Source organism: Heterocephalus glaber, unplaced genomic scaffold, assembly GCF_053883595.1.
Source record: "Heterocephalus glaber isolate CG9 unplaced genomic scaffold, H.glaber_assembly_v1.0 deba00001481, whole genome shotgun sequence".
Lineage (NCBI taxonomy): Eukaryota > Metazoa > Chordata > Mammalia > Rodentia > Bathyergidae > Heterocephalus > Heterocephalus glaber.
Window position 1 is genome coordinate 66,881,832 of NW_028258317.1, and position 23,561 is coordinate 66,905,392.

General features: G+C 53.2%; 3 long non-coding RNA genes across 7 annotated transcripts in view; 1 reads left to right on the forward strand and 2 right to left on the reverse strand.

Moving 5' to 3' along the window:
* The window catches only part of LOC147826004 (uncharacterized), a 63,677-nt gene extending 51,183 nt beyond the window's left edge, over positions 1–12,494 (forward strand). For all 5 annotated transcript variants that reach the window (XR_015439936.1, XR_015439938.1, XR_015439937.1 and 2 more), the window contains 4 exons: positions 2,963–3,111; positions 3,378–7,560; positions 11,327–11,475; positions 11,742–12,494. This is a non-coding gene — a long non-coding RNA (uncharacterized LOC147826004). The remainder of the gene's footprint in view (positions 1–2,962; positions 3,112–3,377; positions 7,561–11,326; positions 11,476–11,741) is intronic.
* Positions 10,650–12,665, reverse strand: LOC147826006 (uncharacterized). Its single transcript, XR_015439949.1, has 2 exons — positions 12,489–12,665; positions 10,650–11,456 (listed from the first exon to the last, which is right to left on the reverse strand). It is a non-coding gene; the product is annotated as an uncharacterized LOC147826006 (long non-coding RNA).
* Positions 12,666–14,223: 1,558 nt separating this feature from the next.
* Positions 14,224–15,694, reverse strand: LOC147826007 (uncharacterized). Its single transcript, XR_015439947.1, has 2 exons — positions 15,541–15,694; positions 14,224–14,892 (listed from the first exon to the last, which is right to left on the reverse strand). It is a non-coding gene; the product is annotated as an uncharacterized LOC147826007 (long non-coding RNA).
* Between the last annotated feature and the right edge of the window lie 7,867 nt (positions 15,695–23,561).

Consider the following 23,561-nt stretch of genomic DNA (forward strand, 5'->3'; position numbering starts at 1 on the left):
GGCACCCAGTTTCGCTGGGTTCTAATACCAAGCAAGTGAGGTCGCATCCTCACAATTTCGCTACATTTAGGGTGAGGAAGTGGCTTAGGACCAAGGGGCAAGGTGCAGTTTGGGTTGCGGCTTTTGTTGGAATTTGGTTGAGGTTTAGGAATACATTTAGGGTTGTATTATGGCTGAGGGTGGGAGATTCAGTGTTAGAAAGTAGGCCTGCTGTTTACACTGTTGTTTATTTTTGTTGTGCAGTTCACAATCACTTGGGGAGTGGCTACGTGTACATAACAGAGCTTGAAGGGCCAGGGATTCAGCTCAGTGGCACCATGCCCGCCTCACCACCACAAGGTCCTGAGTTCAATCCCCGGTACCAAAGGAGAGAAAAACCTAAAATACCAAAACAACAACAACTCATAGTACAGCTTATATATATTACGAGTTTTAGATTTATATACAATTAAGATGGCCACCCAGTTCTTCCATTTCCTGCCATTAATGTCATCCATTAGTCTAGTACATCCTGTACAAGTAGGGAGCAAATACTGATGTATAATTACTAACTAAGATCCACCTTCACCACTTGCTCTCCACAACAATCTGCAGTCCCGTCCGGGCTGCCACATTGCATTTCATCGTTGCATCCCTCAGACGCCTCTTGACTGATGTTTTCACAATTTTTCCTTTTTTCGTTTTGTATGAGCTGACAGTTTGGAGGATGACTGAGCTGATATCTTATAGAATGTCCCTCAATTTAAGTTTTCCCGATGTCTCCTTCCTGATTAGATGAGGGTTACATGTTTGGGTGCGTGGCTTTCCGCAGGTGTTCCATGTTCCTGACTGCACCCTCATCCTGCGTTCTCCAGTGCACCTTCGGCTTAACTCTCACAGCTGCATGCACTGCCCTCTCAGGGACACCCAGCCTGGCCTGCCAGGCCTTCTTTTGAAATTTGGGTGGAAGCCTTCCTGACTCAACTCTTGCGTTCTGCATACCCGTGAAAACAGCACCCTGCAGATGACACAAAGTTCTACCACTGGCTCCAAGCAGTCCTTAGGCCTTTGTGCATCGTGGCTGCAGAAGCATCCATGGGCCTGGATGGCTGAGCACCGTGAACTGAATGAATCCCAGGGAACCCGGCCGAGGTGGCCCTTCTCAAGCAGGGTGCCCTGGGGCTCTCCTCTCAAAACAAAGTCTTTCCCTTTTGCAACTGTGAGCCTTGGAAAGGTTGGGCCTTGTGGGTTCCTTATATGTCTTCAGGGCATCTTTTCCATTGTCCTATTGTAAAGTACTTGGATTCTTTTTAATGCTAATCTTTGATCCACCAGGCTGTCCATTGCTCCATCTTTACAGGTCTTTCTTGGGGGGGGGGGGGGGGGGGACTGAAAAGTTTTTAAATGGGCTTTTGCTCCTCATTTTCAGCACAAACCTGGCTCAAAGTAGCAAGCAGCATCCATGCTACGGCCTGATAGTTAGGCTACCTTGATATTTTCTCCATCAGATGAATGATTCTTCCACCCTTAGTATCGGTCTCACACACATCTCAGGACATGAACACAATACAGTCATATTTTCTGCTGGAGCACAACACACATGGCCTGGATCCAACGGCCACTGGCATCCTTCTTCTCAACTGAAACCTCCTAAGTCTGGCCTTTCTCATCTGCAATCTATCTGCACTCCGGTCTTCTGTGCTCGGACCAGAATCTTCCATCAAGCTCAGATTAGAGCATTCTAGGGCTGCTTCTCCAGGAGCTGGCATCTCCCAACCTTTCCAAAGTGCTGCGGACCACTTCCACAGGCCTCTGAACCACCTGGTGAGGTACAGTCGCTGCAGTGACCAGACTTCTTGTACCAACATCTGTATCACCCACTTGCTCGTCCCTGAACACAATACTCAGCACTACACATTAAGGGAAGAGAGGTTTGTTTCAGCTCACACTTCAGTTCATAGTTAGCTAGTTCCAGGATGGCAGGGTGGCATGTCAGAGGTGCACATTGATAGAAATGCTGCTTGCCTGGTGGAGGCCAGGAGGCACATGGTAAAGTGTGGGCCAGGGAGCAAGGTACACCCTCCCAGGTCACACCCGCGCTGACCCACCTCTTCCAACCAGGCCCACATCCTGACACCAAGCCTGGCGTAGCACCCCCATCACCCAGTCACCCTCTGGAAGCCCTCACCTCTGGGTGCAAGCGGCTTGAGGGTGACATCCAGATAGAATCCGTAACCTGTAGTTTCCATAAAAGGATGCAATTTCTGATAAGTGACCTAGAAGTGTTATAAGAAATCTATGAAATATTTAGAGCATAAACCCTTACAATTTATTGAAGACAATTTTCTTTTCAGTAATGCACATTATGAGGGACAGAATGGGAGTTAGTACTGATGATGAGTCTTTATTTTAATGTTTTGCTCCAATACCCTGTTTTGTTTGCAGTAGTAGTTTGGTCCTTGAAGTAGTCATAACTGTGGGATGAGGGCACAGATGGGTTTCTGAACTGTGTCCCTTTCCTCCTTTCTCTTTTGGTCACTTGTACCTGCATCAGCAGTAGATATGAATTTCACAGAAGCGTTGAATAGTGATAATCAAGAACAGTGTGGCTATCAGGGCTATTTCAGCTTAGGTGATCTCAGACTGAATCAGGTGTGGATGTCAAGGATGTGTGTGCGTGACATGTGTTTCACACCTAAATGTTTGAATTAGAAATGCAACAAAGAACGGAAGCTGGGACTGTATTGGGTGAGGATTTAGGCAACGTAATGTCTGAGGAAGAGGATGGGATGTGTACGTTTATGCCCAGGGATAGTTGGAACCCTGTAACAGACACTTGTTGTCACGCACAGTTGTAGGAACATCGCAGCTTGTTTGGGGAGAACACCTCCACCTTCAACCCAAGACCTCCATTGTGTACCTTTGGGAGGGGATTTTGTTTGGATTAAACCCAATGAGGATAGTCATTTCCATGGTTCTACAGGTTGGTTATGAATACATCCTTTACACAAACCCAATCAGAACAAACGTGAAGAATGTTATTTGAAATGATGCAAATGAGAGCCTTCTCATCTTGGGAAATCATCTGAGAGCTGCTACGGCCCGAGGGAAGCCTGGAATAGATAAGAGGAGGTATGCCTCAGAACCCAGAAGTGGAGCCAGGTCTGAGGGAGGAGAACAACACAGTGAATGCTGGAAGGTTTTTAATCCTTCCTGAAGTCAGATGTCAGAATTGAACAAACAAACCAGCTTTTTGTGACTTAAGGCTTTCAAATTTATTTCTTACTTTTAGCCTGAAATATGGTTAAATGATATGGGTCCCAAATTCAGCCATAACAGATGAATGAATGAATTACGGGTGACATTATTTTAAAAAATCACTTTAAAATTTATTCCAGTTGAAAAGGATGCATATGCTGCTGTTGGGATGGGAGAGCCCAATGCCTGTTGTGCCTATGAGGAAGAAAAGGAGCCAAGCTAAAGTGGGCTGACGAAGGCTGAAGAACCTCTGCTAGGGCACTTGCTATGGCCGAAGAGAAAGGCTGAGGCAACGGATGGACACGGGTAGGAATGGCCAAAGCCTTTTGCCATGGAGACGACCAGGCCCTGAGCAGACAGCAAGCAATATTGTCAGTGTCTTGAGATCAGCAAAGCAGCAGAGGTCTTGGGGCAGAAGGACTGCAGCTTGCAGACTAAGACAGCCCTACACACCAGTGAGGTCACAATGGACCGCCCTTGCTAGCTGGGGAAGAACTCCCACGAGGACAGGACATGACTGGGCGCTGTGTGGTGGCTGAGCAGCAGGGGAGTCAGGCCCTCCCAGAGACCGACCGAGCCTTCCTAGAGCTCGTGGAAGGATCAGGACCCCACGGGTCTTGCCAGGTCAGGAGCTCTAGTGTGGCTCAGGTGGGCCCACACCCTCAGGCTGAGGTGGGCACAGGTCCGGCCGGGAAGCTGCCGGGGCCTTGTGGAGAGCGTCGGACACAGGCAGAGCCACTCCTGCACCCACACACCGTACTGTTTTTGACCACACACCTGGGGCAGGGGCCTAGACCCGTCCAGGACTCACCGGGGGCTGCCCCACCGCGTCTCCAGAACCTCCCCAAGAGCCAAGGTTGGACCTGCCCCCGAGAGGTGTCACTCACGTGCCGTGCAGGTGTCGAGGGCAGGACCTCGAGGGGAGTGACTTGGTCACCGAGACACGCTACCGGACACACACAAGTTAACCGAGGAGGAGAGGTTTCAGTCCCTAGTCAGCAGCTCGAAGGCGGCGCGGCATGGCAGAGGGGCCTGGCAGAGAGAAAGCAGGGTCCCGGGAGCAGAGGCAGCGAGATGAAGGCTTCCAGGCCCTGAACCAGGCGATTTCTCTCAGCCCAGATCCCACCTCCTGACAACCCAGGTGTACCACGCCCATGAGGCAATCACCTCCCAGAGGCGGCTTGTGAGTGCGTGAGGCTCTGTGGACAGGTAGCTCTAAACTGTCCCCAAGGGAGAGGGATGGGAGGGCGACCTTGGGGGCAGGAGGAGGGGCGCGCATCCCTGCAGGTCAGCTTCCCAAACTGGAGCTCTCTCCTCCTGGGACCAGAGCAGGCGGGGCCTGCAGTGACACCGAGCGGCCACCGGAGGGCAGCAGAGCCCTGCGCTGAGATCACGCTCTGAGGTTGCCAGGGGCCCCAGCTCTGCCAGTATTGTATGAGGATGCATAGCATAAGGAGAATATGTTCGTATATTCGTGCTTATTTCTAGCACCTGATTCTGTCTTCCTCTCTGTCTTGCTTCCTCTAAGTAGGCTGGAAGCTTTTCGTTATTTCTTCAGAAGTAATTCACCTCACTGTTTCTTTTTCAGAGAGAGAGAGAGAGAGAGAGAGAGAGAGAGAGAAAGGTCTTGCTCAGTGTCCCAGATCTGAGATTGCCGGGGAGCACCACCACACCTGACTTTTCCTTTTCTCTCGCAGTTAGGAGTGATGTACCTGGTTTCTTGTTTTTCCCTAGTGACCTTAGAAATCACACCCTGAACGTTTGCTTGTGAAATTTAGGTCTTTAAATTTCTTGATTAACTTTTGTTTGGAAGAGGTTTAGCTTCCAGGAAAACTGAGAGAATGCTGGCCTGGCACAGCTCCCAGCGAGGGCGGGGACCTAGGCTCCCCAGAGGGCAGAGCATCTCCAACAAGCACTCCTTACTCCTCTGCATAGGAGGACCCTGCCCTTTCCCAGTTATCTGATGGTTTGTTCCTGGGGCCACAGTGACGCCCCGCTGGGATCCTTGCCCTGAGGGCTCCGCTGGGCGCCTGAGCTGAGCTCCGCAGTGGCACAGGGGGGTCGGAAGTGAGCTGTTCGCCGCCCTGGCGCTCTGCCTTCCTGTGGCCTGGGGCCTTCCGCGTCCTGCGACAGGCGCTTCCTTCCTTGTCCCCAGGGCCTCTCAGGGACCCCGGTGGCTGCGCTGAGCTGACAGGGAGAGTGAATTCTGGGCCGCGCTGGTCCCGGCTTCCTCCCTTCCTGTTCGCCCGCGCTCTGAGCCGCTCTCCTGGCTTCCACACGGTCCTCTGCGTGGCCGTGTCCCCGCTGTCCTGGTCCGGGAGGAGGCCTGTAGGGGGGCCGCCTCTGCTGGGCTTCTGCGCCCCGGAAGCTGCTCGCTCCCCTGGGTGCCGAAGGGCAGAGCACGCAGCGAGCCCGCGCGGTGACCGTGGTCCCTGAGGTGCTGGGTCCCAGGCTGCGCGGGTGGTTCCAGCCCGGCCTGGCCGGGCCCCAGGAAGCACCGGGTCCCGCCTGTGGAGGAGCCCCTTTCCGCCTCGGGGCCACGCGTGTGTGGACACCGGCGAGCCCGGAGCCGGGGCTAGTTTAGTGCATGGTGATAGGTATGGGTCTAGTTCGAATCTTTGGCAGGTTGAAATCCAGTTGTTCCAGCACCATTTATTAAATAGGCTATCTTTCAGGGAGGAGGATTTTAGTGAAACTCAAAGAAGCTTAGATCACATGACAGCACCCACCGCACCACATGACCTATGAGTCGAGGTCAGGGTCCCCACGACAAGGAGGCACTGGGGATCATGGAACATCTTAGAAGAGAGCCTACAGTCCCAAGAGCTGACGGAGGGAAAGAGGCAGATTGTAGATGTCCAGAGGAAATTGCCAGCGCCCTCTTACCACTTAGCTTGGCCACCCGAATCCAGTGCTCCACCACCCTGGCCCCGTCTCCAGCCCTCGTGCTGGGACCCCCAAAGCAGGAGGTGATCGTGCAGTTGGCCACGGGATTAAAATGTGTGATAGTGGCCCGAACGGTGGGCGCCAGAGGTTCTTCGCCCTTTTTGCGTCTCCGGGTCCAGATGGAGCCCAGGCAGTCCCAGGGCACCACATTCTTGAACAGCTCCTGTGGAGGAAGACAGCATCACACGGGCAGAAGCCACCCCAGAGAGTCGATGGCTTCAGCCATCCACAGGCAGGTGGCCGTGGCCTGAGCTGGAGATCAGGAAGCTGCAGATATGGACAGAGACTTCTGCAAATAGCTGGTTTTTCTTCAGTGCGCACTAGTGATGTCCAACTTATGGCCTAGGACCTAGCACGGATGCAAAAATCAGTGGCATTATCCCCGTGCCCATCCTCCCAAGCCTCCAGCGTGAGCAGACATGTCAGTCCCGCTCATTCTGAGGTATTGTCTTCTTTCCAACCTCACCTGCCCTCTGCTCCTTTGCCCAGGTCAGTGGCACATTTCCTGGGACAGCTATGACTGGGGGCTCTGTGTGGGTGTCTGCTGTAGAACCCATGAATCTCAAATGCCTACAAAGTGATGAGGCTGGCCAGGTCTCCTAGAATGATGGCAAGGTGACACATGGTCCTGCATGCGCCTCAGTGCACACCCTCCTCTGCTAGTTGGTCTGAGTCCCCGCCCTTTTTCCCAATTGTCCAATCTCAGTTGACATCACAGTCACTGTGTGAAGTGGGCATGTGCGTGCCCTGTCTCTACTGTCGACCTCCACCCAAAGACAGGAGTGGCTTGGGGCTGAGAGACAAGTATAGGCGATGCAGTTGGTAGAAGAAGGCACTTTGATCTGGTAAACTGGGAATGTCAGGGCTGAGGAGATCAGTGCGAGAAGGATGGGTGTCCCCCGCCCCACCCCACCCCATCCCACAGAGCTCAGCAGCTGACCGCACCCATCAAGGTCAGCTGCTCTGCCAGCAGCTTGGGAGAGAAGGCTAAGAGCACCTTGTGCAAGGACCTGTCCTCGTCAGCGGCAGCAGAGAGGCAGGAGTGCTGTGGAGCTGGCTTCTGCTTCTCTCCTGTCTCCAGAGGAGGCTCTTTCTCCGGTGCTGGGTGCTGGCTCCGGCTGCAGAGCCAGCCCATGGTGTTCTGGACATGGAGCCGGAGCTAGGAGGAGGAAAGCTCAGCAGGGTTAGTCACTTGCCAGTTCCCTGTGGAGCATAGAAAAGACAACCTGGCCATTTGGGGGATTCAAATGCCCAGCCAAAAGCCATGAAAGCCTTCCAGACTGCTGTGGCCCTCACCATCTGTTTCGGCCTCGTGGGGTTCTAGATATGCCACCTGAGCAAGGGGAAGGCACAAGGGAGGCTCCATGTCTGCTCCAGGTGAGTTCACTTGCAAGCCGGCCCTTTTGATCTTGATTTGGGGAATGTCCGGTGGATGGTGCCATTCGGACCAGGTTTCCAAAATGGGAGAGGCGGCGCTGGGGAGAGACGAGTGAGCAGCAGATTCAGAGGCCCGGGCTTGTCTTCTATCCTGCCTCTCTGAGATAGTGTCATGTCTTGTGTGGTCCTCTGTGCCTCCGTGTAGAGGAAAGCCGACCCCACCCCAAGCCCTCTGTGACTGCCCTAGCCTTGGCTGACTTTTGTCCCCCCTCCCCCCCCCCGCCGAGGCTAATGCTAACATGGGTTTCCACTTCACACTGATGATCCTTTCTGAGCGAGGCAGGCACAAAACTCCGTGCACCTGAGCACTTGGGGCTGGGCTCCAAGCAAAGTAGTACAAAAGAATGCGTACCATAGCAGTCTGCCATGTTTGTTGTACTTCCAGCCATGAAGTGGGGGCTGAAGTGTGGTGGGGCGGCGGGACAGAGCTCTGACACCTCACAGCCTGCCCCTGTCCAAACAGGCCCCTTACATACATTGAGCATGAGGGGAAGCACTGCCCATGAGAGGTCACGGCTGGCGCGGACGTCCAGGACGGGCACTGCACTGCCTCTCTCACATGTGGGTTCCTCCTGAACATTAGCTGGAAACACCTGTGGCCAGAGCTGAGCCAAGGTCGGAAAAGGCTCGGATGGCGGTCCTTTCTGTGGCTAGACCGTCGGAGAGCGGGAAAATGACAACAGCTCGTCCTCCCCTCTTCTCTGTCTCCCTCCAAGGGGTCAGGATGGGAGACAGATTCCGAAGGGCACCCAGTTTCGCTGGGTTCTAATACCAAGCAAGTGAGGTCGCATCCTCACAATTTCGCTACATTTAGGGTGAGGAAGTGGCTTAGGACCAAGGGGCAAGGTGCAGTTTGGGTTGCGGCTTTTGTTGGAATTTGGTTGAGGTTTAGGAATACATTTAGGGTTGTATTATGGCTGAGGGTGGGAGATTCAGTGTTAGAAAGTAGGCCTGCTGTTTACACTGTTGTTTATTTTTGTTGTGCAGTTCACAATCACTTGGGGAGTGGCTACGTGTACATAACAGAGCTTGAAGGGCCAGGGATTCAGCTCAGTGGCACCATGCCCGCCTCACCACCACAAGGTCCTGAGTTCAATCCCCGGTACCAAAGGAGAGAAAAACCTAAAATACCAAAACAACAACAACTCATAGTACAGCTTATATATATTACGAGTTTTAGATTTATATACAATTAAGATGGCCACCCAGTTCTTCCATTTCCTGCCATTAATGTCATCCATTAGTCTAGTACATCCTGTACAAGTAGGGAGCAAATACTGATGTATAATTACTAACTAAGATCCACCTTCACCACTTGCTCTCCACAACAATCTGCAGTCCCGTCCGGGCTGCCACATTGCATTTCATCGTTGCATCCCTCAGACGCCTCTTGACTGATGTTTTCACAATTTTTCCTTTTTTCGTTTTGTATGAGCTGACAGTTTGGAGGATGACTGAGCTGATATCTTATAGAATGTCCCTCAATTTAAGTTTTCCCGATGTCTCCTTCCTGATTAGATGAGGGTTACATGTTTGGGTGCGTGGCTTTCCGCAGGTGTTCCATGTTCCTGACTGCACCCTCATCCTGCGTTCTCCAGTGCACCTTCGGCTTAACTCTCACAGCTGCATGCACTGCCCTCTCAGGGACACCCAGCCTGGCCTGCCAGGCCTTCTTTTGAAATTTGGGTGGAAGCCTTCCTGACTCAACTCTTGCGTTCTGCATACCCGTGAAAACAGCACCCTGCAGATGACACAAAGTTCTACCACTGGCTCCAAGCAGTCCTTAGGCCTTTGTGCATCGTGGCTGCAGAAGCATCCATGGGCCTGGATGGCTGAGCACCGTGAACTGAATGAATCCCAGGGAACCCGGCCGAGGTGGCCCTTCTCAAGCAGGGTGCCCTGGGGCTCTCCTCTCAAAACAAAGTCTTTCCCTTTTGCAACTGTGAGCCTTGGAAAGGTTGGGCCTTGTGGGTTCCTTATATGTCTTCAGGGCATCTTTTCCATTGTCCTATTGTAAAGTACTTGGATTCTTTTTAATGCTAATCTTTGATCCACCAGGCTGTCCATTGCTCCATCTTTACAGGTCTTTCTTGGGGGGGGGGGGCGGGGGGACTGAAAAGTTTTTAAATGGGCTTTTGCTCCTCATTTTCAGCACAAACCTGGCTCAAAGTAGCAAGCAGCATCCATGCTACGGCCTGATAGTTAGGCTACCTTGATATTTTCTCCATCAGATGAATGATTCTTCCACCCTTAGTATCGGTCTCACACACATCTCAGGACATGAACACAATACAGTCATATTTTCTGCTGGAGCACAACACACATGGCCTGGATCCAACGGCCACTGGCATCCTTCTTCTCAACTGAAACCTCCTAAGTCTGGCCTTTCTCATCTGCAATCTATCTGCACTCCGGTCTTCTGTGCTCGGACCAGAATCTTCCATCAAGCTCAGATTAGAGCATTCTAGGGCTGCTTCTCCAGGAGCTGGCATCTCCCAACCTTTCCAAAGTGCTGCGGACCACTTCCACAGGCCTCTGAACCACCTGGTGAGGTACAGTCGCTGCAGTGACCAGACTTCTTGTACCAACATCTGTATCACCCACTTGCTCGTCCCTGAACACAATACTCAGCACTACACATTAAGGGAAGAGAGGTTTGTTTCAGCTCACACTTCAGTTCATAGTTAGCTAGTTCCAGGATGGCAGGGTGGCATGTCAGAGGTGCACATTGATAGAAATGCTGCTTGCCTGGTGGAGGCCAGGAGGCACATGGTAAAGTGTGGGCCAGGGAGCAAGGTACACCCTCCCAGGTCACACCCGCGCTGACCCACCTCTTCCAACCAGGCCCACATCCTGACACCAAGCCTGGCGTAGCACCCCCATCACCCAGTCACCCTCTGGAAGCCCTCACCTCTGGGTGCAAGCGGCTTGAGGGTGACATCCAGATAGAATCCGTAACCTGTAGTTTCCATAAAAGGATGCAATTTCTGATAAGTGACCTAGAAGTGTTATAAGAAATCTATGAAATATTTAGAGCATAAACCCTTACAATTTATTGAAGACAATTTTCTTTTCAGTAATGCACATTATGAGGGACAGAATGGGAGTTAGTACTGATGATGAGTCTTTATTTTAATGTTTTGCTCCAATACCCTGTTTTGTTTGCAGTAGTAGTTTGGTCCTTGAAGTAGTCATAACTGTGGGATGAGGGCACAGATGGGTTTCTGAACTGTGTCCCTTTCCTCCTTTCTCTTTTGGTCACTTGTACCTGCATCAGCAGTAGATATGAATTTCACAGAAGCGTTGAATAGTGATAATCAAGAACAGTGTGGCTATCAGGGCTATTTCAGCTTAGGTGATCTCAGACTGAATCAGGTGTGGATGTCAAGGATGTGTGTGCGTGACATGTGTTTCACACCTAAATGTTTGAATTAGAAATGCAACAAAGAACGGAAGCTGGGACTGTATTGGGTGAGGATTTAGGCAACGTAATGTCTGAGGAAGAGGATGGGATGTGTACGTTTATGCCCAGGGATAGTTGGAACCCTGTAACAGACACTTGTTGTCACGCACAGTTGTAGGAACATCGCAGCTTGTTTGGGGAGAACACCTCCACCTTCAACCCAAGACCTCCATTGTGTACCTTTGGGAGGGGATTTTGTTTGGATTAAACCCAATGAGGATAGTCATTTCCATGGTTCTACAGGTTGGTTATGAATACATCCTTTACACAAACCCAATCAGAACAAACGTGAAGAATGTTATTTGAAATGATGCAAATGAGAGCCTTCTCATCTTGGGAAATCATCTGAGAGCTGCTACGGCCCGAGGGAAGCCTGGAATAGATAAGAGGAGGTATGCCTCAGAACCCAGAAGTGGAGCCAGGTCTGAGGGAGGAGAACAACACAGTGAATGCTGGAAGGTTTTTAATCCTTCCTGAAGTCAGATGTCAGAATTGAACAAACAAACCAGCTTTTTGTGACTTAAGGCTTTCAAATTTATTTCTTACTTTTAGCCTGAAATATGGTTAAATGATATGGGTCCCAAATTCAGCCATAACAGATGAATGAATGAATTACGGGTGACATTATTTAAAAAAATCACTTTAAAATTTATTCCAGTTGAAAAGGATGCATATGCTGCTGTTGGGATGGGAGAGCCCAATGCCTGTTGTGCCTATGAGGAAGAAAAGGAGCCAAGCTAAAGTGGGCTGACGAAGGCTGAAGAACCTCTGCTAGGGCACTTGCTATGGCCGAAGAGAAAGGCTGAGGCAACGGATGGACACGGGTAGGAATGGCCAAAGCCTTTTGCCATGGAGACGACCAGGCCCTGAGCAGACAGCAAGCAATATTGTCAGTGTCTTGAGATCAGCAAAGCAGCAGAGGTCTTGGGGCAGAAGGACTGCAGCTTGCAGACTAAGACAGCCCTACACACCAGTGAGGTCACAATGGACCGCCCTTGCTAGCTGGGGAAGAACTCCCACGAGGACAGGACATGACTGGGCGCTGTGTGGTGGCTGAGCAGCAGGGGAGTCAGGCCCTCCCAGAGACCGACCGAGCCTTCCTAGAGCTCGTGGAAGGATCAGGACCCCACGGGTCTTGCCAGGTCAGGAGCTCTAGTGTGGCTCAGGTGGGCCCACACCCTCAGGCTGAGGTGGGCACAGGTCCGGCCGGGAAGCTGCCGGGGCCTTGTGGAGAGCGTCGGACACAGGCAGAGCCACTCCTGCACCCACACACCGTACTGTTTTTGACCACACACCTGGGGCAGGGGCCTAGACCCGTCCAGGACTCACCGGGGGCTGCCCCACCGCGTCTCCAGAACCTCCCCAAGAGCCAAGGTTGGACCTGCCCCCGAGAGGTGTCACTCACGTGCCGTGCAGGTGTCGAGGGCAGGACCTCGAGGGGAGTGACTTGGTCACCGAGACACGCTACCGGACACACACAAGTTAACCGAGGAGGAGAGGTTTCAGTCCCTAGTCAGCAGCTCGAAGGCGGCGCGGCATGGCAGAGGGGCCTGGCAGAGAGAAAGCAGGGTCCCGGGAGCAGAGGCAGCGAGATGAAGGCTTCCAGGCCCTGAACCAGGCGATTTCTCTCAGCCCAGATCCCACCTCCTGACAACCCAGGTGTACCACGCCCATGAGGCAATCACCTCCCAGAGGCGGCTTGTGAGTGCGTGAGGCTCTGTGGACAGGTAGCTCTAAACTGTCCCCAAGGGAGAGGGATGGGAGGGCGACCTTGGGGGCAGGAGGAGGGGCGCGCATCCCTGCAGGTCAGCTTCCCAAACTGGAGCTCTCTCCTCCTGGGACCAGAGCAGGCGGGGCCTGCAGTGACACCGAGCGGCCACCGGAGGGCAGCAGAGCCCTGCGCTGAGATCACGCTCTGAGGTTGCCAGGGGCCCCAGCTCTGCCAGTATTGTATGAGGATGCATAGCATAAGGAGAATATGTTCGTATATTCGTGCTTATTTCTAGCACCTGATTCTGTCTTCCTCTCTGTCTTGCTTCCTCTAAGTAGGCTGGAAGCTTTTCGTTATTTCTTCAGAAGTAATTCACCTCACTGTTTCTTTTTCAGAGAGAGAGAGAGAGAGAGAGAGAGAGAGAAGAGTCTTGCTCAGTGTCCGAGATCTGAGATTGCCGGGGAGCACCACCACACCTGACTTTTCCTTTTCTCTCGCAGTTAGGAGTGATGTACCTGGTTTCTTGTTTTTCCCTAGTGACCTTAGAAATCACACCCTGAACTTTTGCTTGTGAAATTTAGGTCTTTAAATTTCTTGATTAACTTTTGTTTGGAAGAGGTTTAGCTTCCAGGAAAACTGAGAGAATGCTGGCCTGGCACAGCTCCCAGCGAGGGCGGGGACCTAGGCTCCCCAGAGGGCAGAGCATCTCCAACAAGCACTCCTTACTCCTCTGCATAGGAGGACCCTGCCCTTTCCCAGTTATCTGATGGTTTGTTCCTGGGGCCACAGTGACGCCCCGCTGGGATCCTTGCCCTGAGGGCTCCGCTGGGCGCCTGAGCTGAGCTCCGCAGTGGCACAGGGGGGTCGGAAGTGAGCTGTTCGCCGCCCTGGCGCTCTGCCTTCCTGTGGCCTGGGGCCTTCCGCGTCCTGCGACAGGCGCTTCCTTCCTTGTCCCCAGGGCCTCTCAGGGACCCCGGTGGCTGCGCTGAGCTGACAGGGAGAGTGAATTCTGGGCCGCGCTGGTCCCGGCTTCCTCCCTTCCTGTTCGCCCGCGCTCTGAGCCGCTCTCCTGGCTTCCACACGGTCCTCTGCGTGGCCGTGTCCCCGCTGTCCTGGTCCGGGAGGAGGCCTGTAGGGGGGCCGCCTCTGCTGGGCTTCTGCGCCCCGGAAGCTGCTCGCTCCCCTGGGTGCCGAAGGGCAGAGCACGCAGCGAGCCCGCGCGGTGACCGTGGTCCCTGAGGTGCTGGGTCCCAGGCTGCGCGGGTGGTTCCAGCCCGGCCTGGCCGGGCCCCAGGAAGCACCGGGTCCCGCCTGTGGAGGAGCCCCTTTCCGCCTCGGGGCCACGCGTGTGTGGACACCGGCGAGCCCGGAGCCGGGGCTAGTTTAGTGCATGGTGATAGGTATGGGTCTAGTTCGAATCTTTGGCAGGTTGAAATCCAGTTGTTCCAGCACCATTTATTAAATAGGCTATCTTTCAGGGAGGAGGATTTTAGTGAAACTCAAAGAAGCTTAGATCACATGACAGCACCCACCGCACCACATGACCTATGAGTCGAGGTCAGGGTCCCCACGACAAGGAGGCACTGGGGATCATGGAACATCTTAGAAGAGAGCCTACAGTCCCAAGAGCTGACGGAGGGAAAGAGGCAGATTGTAGATGTCCAGAGGAAATTGCCAGCGCCCTCTTACCACTTAGCTTGGCCACCCGAATCCAGTGCTCCACCACCCTGGCCCCGTCTCCAGCCCTCGTGCTGGGACCCCCAAAGCAGGAGGTGATCGTGCAGTTGGCCACGGGATTAAAATGTGTGATAGTGGCCCGAACGGTGGGCGCCAGAGGTTCTTCGCCCTTTTTGCGTCTCCGGGTCCAGATGGAGCCCAGGCAGTCCCAGGGCACCACATTCTTGAACAGCTCCTGTGGAGGAAGACAGCATCACACGGGCAGAAGCCACCCCAGAGAGTCGATGGCTTCAGCCATCCACAGGCAGGTGGCCGTGGCCTGAGCTGGAGATCAGGAAGCTGCAGATATGGACAGAGACTTCTGCAAATAGCTGGTTTTTCTTCAGTGCGCACTAGTGATGTCCAACTTATGGCCTAGGACCTAGCACGGATGCAAAAATCAGTGGCATTATCCCCGTGCCCATCCTCCCAAGCCTCCAGCGTGAGCAGACATGTCAGTCCCGCTCATTCTGAGGTATTGTCTTCTTTCCAACCTCACCTGCCCTCTGCTCCTTTGCCCAGGTCAGTGGCACATTTCCTGGGACAGCTATGACTGGGGGCTCTGTGTGGGTGTCTGCTGTAGAACCCATGAATCTCAAATGCCTACAAAGTGATGAGGCTGGCCAGGTCTCCTAGAATGATGGCAAGGTGACACATGGTCCTGCATGCGCCTCAGTGCACACCCTCCTCTGCTAGTTGGTCTGAGTCCCCGCCCTTTTTCCCAATTGTCCAATCTCAGTTGACATCACAGTCACTGTGTGAAGTGGGCATGTGCGTGCCCTGTCTCTACTGTCGACCTCCACCCAAAGACAGGAGTGGCTTGGGGCTGAGAGACAAGTATAGGCGATGCAGTTGGTAGAAGAAGGCACTTTGATCTGGTAAACTGGGAATGTCAGGGCTGAGGAGATCAGTGCGAGAAGGATGGGTGTCCCCCGCCCCACCCCACCCCATCCCACAGAGCTCAGCAGCTGACCGCACCCATCAAGGTCAGCTGCTCTGCCAGCAGCTTGGGAGAGAAGGCTAAGAGCACCTTGTGCAAGGACCTGTCCTCGTCAGCGGCAGCAGAGAGGCAGGAGTGCTGTGGAGCTGGCTTCTGCTTCTCTCCTGTCTCCAGAGGAGGCTCTTTCTCCGGTGCTGGGTGCTGGCTCCGGCTGCAGAGCCAGCCCATGGTGTTCTGGACATGGAGCCGGAGCTAGGAGGAGGAAAGCTCAGCAGGGTTAGTCACTTGCCAGTTCCCTGTGGAGCATAGAAAAGACAACCTGGCCATTTGGGGGATTCAAATGCCCAGCCAAAAGCCATGAAAGCCTTCCAGACTGCTGTGGCCCTCACCATCTGTTTCGGCCTCGTGGGGTTCTAGATATGCCACCTGAGCAAGGGGAAGGCACAAGGGAGGCTCCATGTCTGCTCCAGGTGAGTTCACTTGCAAGCCGGCCCTTTTGATCTTGATTTGGGGAATGTCCGGTGGATGGTGCCATTCGGACCAGGTTTCCAAAATGGGAGAGGCGGCGCTGGGGAGAGACGAGTGAGCAGCAGATTCAGAGGCCCGGGCTTGTCTTCTATCCTGCCTCTCTGAGATAGTGTCATGTCTTGTGTGGTCCTCTGTGCCTCCGTGTAGAGGAAAGCCGACCCCACCCCAAGCCCTCTGTGACTGCCCTAGCCTTGGCTGACTTTTGTCCCCCCCCCCCCCCCGCCGAGGCTAATGCTAACATGGGTTTCCACTTCACACTGATGATCCTTTCTGAGCGAGGCAGGCACAAAACTCCGTGCACCTGAGCACTTGGGGCTGGGCTCCAAGCAAAGTAGTACAAAAGAATGCGTACCATAGCAGTCTGCCATGTTTGTTGTACTTCCAGCCATGAAGTGGGGGCTGAAGTGTGGTGGGGCGGCGGGACAGAGCTCTGACACCTCACAGCCTGCCCCTGTCCAAACAGGCCCCTTACATACATTGAGCATGAGGGGAAGCACTGCCCATGAGAGGTCACGGCTGGCGCGGACGTCCAGGACGGGCACTGCACTGCCTCTCTCACATGTGGGTTCCTCCTGAACATTAGCTGGAAACACCTGTGGCCAGAGCTGAGCCAAGGTCGGAAAAGGCTCGGATGGCGGTCCTTTCTGTGGCTAGACCGTCGGAGAGCGGGAAAATGACAACAGCTCGTCCTCCCCTCTTCTCTGTCTCCCTCCAAGGGTCAGGATGGGAGACAGATTCCGAAGGGCACCCAGTTTCGCTGGGTTCTAATACCAAGCAAGTGAGGTCGCATCCTCACAATTTCGCTACATTTAGGGTGAGGAAGTGGCTTAGGACCAAGGGGCAAGGTGCAGTTTGGGTTGCGGCTTTTGTTGGAATTTGGTTGAGGTTTAGGAATACATTTAGGGTTGTATTATGGCTGAGGGTGGGAGATTCAGTGTTAGAAAGTAGGCCTGCTGTTTACACTGTTGTTTATTTTTGTTGTGCAGTTCACAATCACTTGGGGAGTGGCTACGTGTACATAACAGAGCTTGAAGGGCCAGGGATTCAGCTCAGTGGCACCATGCCCGCCTCACCACCACAAGGTCCTGAGTTCAATCCCCGGTACCAAAGGAGAGAAAAACCTAAAATACCAAAACAACAAACTCATAGTACAGCTTATATATATTACGAGTTTTAGATTTATATACAATTAAGATGGCCACCCAGTTCTTCCATTTCCTGCCATTAATGTCATCCATTAGTTAGTACATCCTGTACAAGTAGGGAGCAAATACTGATGTATAATTACTAACTAAGATCCACCTTCACCACTTGCTCTCCACAACAATCTGCAGTCCCGTCCGGGCTGCCACATTGCATTTCATCGTTGCATCCCTCAGACGCCTCTTGACTGATGTTTTCACAATTTTTCCTTTTTTCGTTTTGTATGAGCTGACAGTTTGGAGGATGACTGAGCTGATATCTTATAGAATGTCCCTCAATTTAAGTTTTCCCGATGTCTCCTTCCTGATTAGATGAGGGTTACATGTTTGGGTGCGTGGCTTTCCGCAGGTGTTCCATGTTCCTGACTGCACCCTCATCCTGCGTTCTCCAGTGCACCTTCGGCTTAACTCTCACAGCTGCATGCACTGCCCTCTCTCAGGGACACCCAGCCTGGCCTGCCAGGCCTTCTTTTGAAATTTGGGTGGAAGCCTTCCTGACTCAACTCTTGCGTTCTGCATACCCGTGAAAACAGCACCCTGCAGATGACACAAAGTTCTACCACTGGCTCCAAGCAGTCCTTAGGCCTTTGTGCATCGTGGCTGCAGAAGCATCCATGGGCCTGGATGGCTGAGCACCGTGAACTGAATGAATCCCAGGGAACCCGGCCGAGGTGGCCCTTCTCAAGCAGGGTGCCCTGGGGCTCTCCTCTCAAAACAAAGTCTTTCCCTTTTGCAACTGTGAGCCTTGGAAAGGTTGGGCCTTGTGGGTTCCTTATATGTCTTCAGGGCATCTTTTCCATTGTCCTATTGTAAAGTACTTGGATTCTTTTTAATGCTAATCTTTGATCCACCAGGCTGTCCATTGCTCCATCTTTACAGGTCTTTCTTGGGGGGGGGGGCGGGGGACTGAAAAGTTTTTAAATGGGCTTTTGCTCCTCATTTTCAGCACAAACCTGGCTCAAAGTAGCAAGCAGCATCCATGCTACGGCCTGATAGTTAGGCTACCTTGATATTTTCTCCATCAGATGAATGATTCTTCCACCCTTAGTATCGGTCTCACACACATCTCAGGACATGAACACAATACAGTCATATTTTCTGCGGAGCACAACACACATGGCTGGATCCAACGGCCACTGGCATCCTTCTTCTCAACTGAAACCTCCTAAGTCTGGCCTTTCTCATCTGCAATCTATCTGCACTCCGGTCTTCTGTGCTCGGACCAGAATCTTCCATCAAGCTCAGATTAGAGCATTCTAGGGCTGCTTCTCCAGGAGCTGGCATCTCCCAACCTTTCCAAAGTGCTGCGGACCACTTCCACAGGCCTCTGAACCACCTGGTGAGGTACAGTCGCTGCAGTGACCAGACTTCTTGTACCAACATCTGTATCACCCACTTGCTCGTCCCTGAACACAATACTCAGCACACATTAAGGGAAGAGAGGTTTGTTTCAGCTCACACTTCAGTTCATAGTTAGCTAGTTCCAGGATGGCAGGGTGGCATGTCAGAGGTGCACATTGATAGAAATGCTGCTTGCCTGGTGGAGGCCAGGAGGCACATGGTAAAGTGTGGGCCAGGGAGCAAGGTACACCCTCCCAGGTCACACCCGCGCTGACCCACCTCTTCCAACCAGGCCCACATCCTGACACCAAGCCTGGCGTAGCACCCCCATCACCCAGTCACCCTCTGGAAGCCCTCACCTCTGGGTGCAAGCGGCTTGAGGGTGACATCCAGATAGAATCCGTAACCTGTAGTTTCCATAAAAGGATGCAATTTCTGATAAGTGACCTAGAAGTGTTATAAGAAATCTATGAAATATTTAGAGCATAAACCCTTACAATTTATTGAAGACAATTTTCTTTTCAGTAATGCACATTATGAGGGACAGAATGGGAGTTAGTACTGATGATGAGTCTTTATTTTAATGTTTTGCTCCAATACCCTGTTTTGTTTGCAGTAGTAGTTTGGTCCTTGAAGTAGTCATAACTGTGGGATGAGGGCACAGATGGGTTTCTGAACTGTGTTCCTTTCCTCCTTTCTCTTTTGGTCACTTGTACCTGCATCAGCAGTAGATATGAATTTCACAGAAGCGTTGGAATAGTGATAATCAAGAACAGTGTGGCTATCAGGGCTATTTCAGCTTAGGTGATCTCAGACTGAATCAGGTGTGGATGTCAAGGATGTGTGTGCGTGACATGTGTTTCACACCTAAATGTTTGAATTAGAAATGCAACAAAGAACGGAAGCTGGGACTGTATTGGGTGAGGATTTAGGCAACGTAATGTCTGAGGAAGAGGATGGGATGTGTACGTTTATGCCCAGGGATAGTTGGAACCCTGTAACAGACACTTGTTGTCACGCACAGTTGTAGGAACATCGCAGCTTGTTTGGGGAGAACACCTCCACCTTCAACCCAAGACCTCCATTGTGTACCTTTGGGAGGGGATTTTGTTTGGATTAAACCCAATGAGGATAGTCATTTCCATGGTTCTACAGGTTGGTTATGAATACATCCTTTACACAAACCCAATCAGAACAAACGTGAAGAATGTTATTTGAAATGATGCAAATGAGAGCCTTCTCATCTTGGGAAATCATCTGAGAGCTGCTACGGCCCGAGGGAAGCCTGGAATAGATAAGAGGAGGTATGCCTCAGAACCCAGAAGTGGAGCCAGGTCTGAGGGAGGAGAACAACACAGTGAATGCTGGAAGGTTTTTAATCCTTCCTGAAGTCAGATGTCAGAATTGAACAAACAAACCAGCTTTTTGTGACTTAAGGCTTTCAAATTTATTTCTTACTTTTAGCCTGAAATATGGTTAAATGATATGGGTCCCAAATTCAGCCATAACAGATGAATGAATGAATTACGGGTGACATTTATTTAAAAAAATCACTTTAAAATTTATTCCAGTTGAAAAGGATGCATATGCTGCTGTTGTGGATGGGAGAGCCCAATGCCTGTTGTGCCTATGAGGAAGAAAAGGAGCCAAGCTAAAGTGGGCTGACGAAGGCTGAAGAACCTCTGCTAGGGCACTTGCTATGGCCGAAGAGAAAGGCTGAGGCAACGGATGGACACGGGTAGGAATGGCCAAAGCCTTTTGCCATGGAGACGACCAGGCCCAGCAGACAGACAGCAAGCAATATTGTCAGTGTCTTGAGAATCAGCAAAGCAGCAGAGGTCTTGGGGCAGAAGGACTGCAGCTTGCAGACTAAGACACAGCCCTACACACCAGTGAGGTCACAATGGACCGCCCTTGCTAGCTGGGGAAGAACTCCCACGAGGACAGGACATGACTGGGCGCTGTGTGGTGGCTGAGCAGCAGGGGAGTCAGGCCCTCCCAGAGACCGACCGAGCCTTCCTAGAGCTCGTGGAAGGATCAGGACCCCACGGGTCTTGCCAGGTCAGGAGCTCTAGTGTGGCTCAGGTGGGCCACACCCTCAGGCTGAGGTGGGCACAGGTCCGGCCGGGGGAAGCTGCCGGGCCTTGTGGAGAGCGTCGGACACAGGCAGAGCCACTCCTGCACCCACACACCGTACTGTTTTTGACCACACACCTGGGGCAGGGGCCTAGACCCGTCCAGGACTCACCGGGGGCTGCCCCACGCGTCTCCAGAACCTCCCCAAGAGCCAAGGTTGGACCTGCCCCCGAGAGGTGTCACTCACGTGCCGTGCAGGTGTCGAGGGCAGGACCTCGAGGGGAGTGACTTGGTCACCGAGAACACGCTACCGGACACACACAAGTTAACCGAGGAGGAGAGGTTTCAGTCCCTAGTCAGCAGCTCGAAGGCGGCGCGGCATGGCAGAGGGGCCTGGCAGAGAGAAAGCAGGGTCCCGGGAGCAGAGGCAGCGAGATGAAGGCTTCCAGGCCCTGAACCAGGCGATTTCTCTCAGCCCAGATCCCACCTCCTGACAACCCAGGTGTACCACGCCCATGAGGGCAATCACCTCCCAGAGGCGGCTTGTGAGTGCGTGAGGCTCTGTGGACAGGTAGCTCTAAACTGTCCCCAAGGGAGAGGGATGGGAGGGCGACCTTGGGGGCAGGAGGAGGGGCGCGCATCCCTGCAGGTCAGCTTCCCAAACTGGAGCTCTCTCCTCCTGGGACCAGAGCAGGCGGGGCCTGCAGTGACACCGAGCGGCCACCGGAGGGCAGCAGAGCCCTGCGCTGAGATCACGCTCTGAGGTTGCCAGGGGCCCCAGCTCTGCCAGTATTGTATGAGGATGCATAGCATAAGGAGAATATGTTCGTATATTCGTGCTTATTTCTAGCACCTGATTCTGTCTTCCTCTCTGTCTTGCTTCCTCTAAGTAGGCTGGAAGCTTTTCGTTATTTCTTCAGAAGTAATTCACCTCACTGTTTCTTTTTCAGAGAGAGAGAGAGAGAGAGAGAGAGAGAGAGAGAGAGAGAGAAAGGTCTTGCTCAGTGTCCGAGATCTGAGATTGCCGGGGAGCACCACCACACCTGACTTTTCCTTTTCTCTCGCAGTTAGGAGTGATGTACCTGGTTTCTTGTTTTTCCCTAGTGACCTTAGAAATCACACCCTGAACTTTTGCTTGTGAAATTTAGGTCTTTAAATTTCTTGATTAACTTTTGTTTGGAGAGGTTTAGCTTCCAGGAAAACTGAGAGAATGCTGGCCTGGCACAGCTCCCAGCGAGGGCGGGGACCTAGGCTCCCCAGAGGGCAGAGCATCTCCAACAAGCACTCCCTTACTCCTCTGCATAGGAGGACCCTGCCCTTTCCCAGTTATCTGATGGTTTGTTCCTGGGGCCACAGTGACGCCCCGCTGTGGATCCTTGCCCTGAGGGCTCCGCTGGGCGCCTGAGCTGAGCTCCGCAGTGGCACAGGGGGGTCGGAATGAAGTGAGCTGTTCGCCGCCCTGGCGCTCTGCCTTCCTGTGGCCTGGGGCCTTCCGCGTCCTGCGACAGGCGCTTCCTTCCTTGTCCCCAGGGCCTCTCAGGGACCCCGGTGGCTGCGCTGAGCTGACAGGGAGAGTGAATTCTGGGCCGCGCTGGTCCCGGCTTCCTCCCTTCCTGTTCGCCCTCGCGCTTGAGCCGCTCTCTCTGGCTTCCACACGGTCCTCTGCGTGGCCGTGTCCCCCGCTGTCCTGGTCCGGGAGGAGGCCTGTAGGGGGCCGCCTCTGCTGGGGCTTCTGCGTCCCGGAAAGCTGCTCGCTCCCGTGGGGTGCCGAAGGGCAGAGCACGCAGCGAGCCCGCGCCGGTGACCGTGGTCCCTGAGGTGCTGGGTCCCAGGCTGCGCGGGTGGTTCCAGCCCGGCCTGGCCGGGCCCAGGAAGCACGGGGGTCCCGCGCTGTGGAGGAGAGCCCCTTTCCGCCTCGGGGCACGCGTGTGTGGACACGGGCGAGCCCGGAGCCGGGGGCTAGGGCGTTTAGTGCATGGTGATAGGTATGGGTCTAGTTCGAATCTTTGGCAGGTTGAAATCCAGTTGTTCCAGCACATTTATTAAATAGGCTATCTTTCAGGGAGGAGGATTTTAGTGAAACTCAAAGAAGCTTAGATCACATGACAGCACCCACCGCACCACATGACCTATGAGTCGAGGTCAGGGTCCCCACGACAAGGAGGCACTGGGGATCATGGAACATCTTAGAAGAGAGCCTACAGTCCCAAGAGCTGACGGAGGGAAAGAGGCAGATTGTAGATGTCCAGAGGAAATTGCCAGCGCCCTCTTACCACTTAGCTTGGCCACCCGAATCCAGTGCTCCACCACCCTGGCCCGTCTCCAGCCCTCGTGCTGGGACCCCCAAAGCAGGAGGTGATCGTGCAGTTGGCCACGGATTAAAATGTGTGATAGTGGCCCGAACGGTGGGCGCCAGAGGTTCTTCGCCCTTTTTGCGTCTCCGGGTCCAGATGGAGCCCAGGCAGTCCCAGGGCACCACATTCTTGAACAGCTCCTGTGGAGGAAGAAGACAGCATCACACGGGCAGAAGCCACCCCAGAGAGTCGATGGCTTCAGCCATCCACAGGCAGGTGGCCGTGGCCTGAGCTGGAGATCAGGAAGCTGCAGATATGGACAGAGACTTCTGCAAATAGCTGGTTTTTCTTCAGTTGCGCACTAGTGATGTCCAACTTATGGCCTAGGACCTAGCACGGATGCAAAAATCAGTGCATTATCCCCGTGCCCATCCTCCCAAGCCCTCCAGAGCGTGAGCAGACATGTCAGTCCCGCTCATTCTGAGGTATTGTCTTCTTTCCAACCTCACCTGCCTCTGCTCCTTTGCCCAGGTCAGTGGCACATTTCCTGGGACAGCTATGACTGGGGGCTCTGTGTGGGTGTCTGCTGTAGAACCATGAATCTCAAATGCCTACAAAGTGATGAGGCTGGCCAGGTCTCCTAGAATGATGGCAAGGTGACACATGGTCC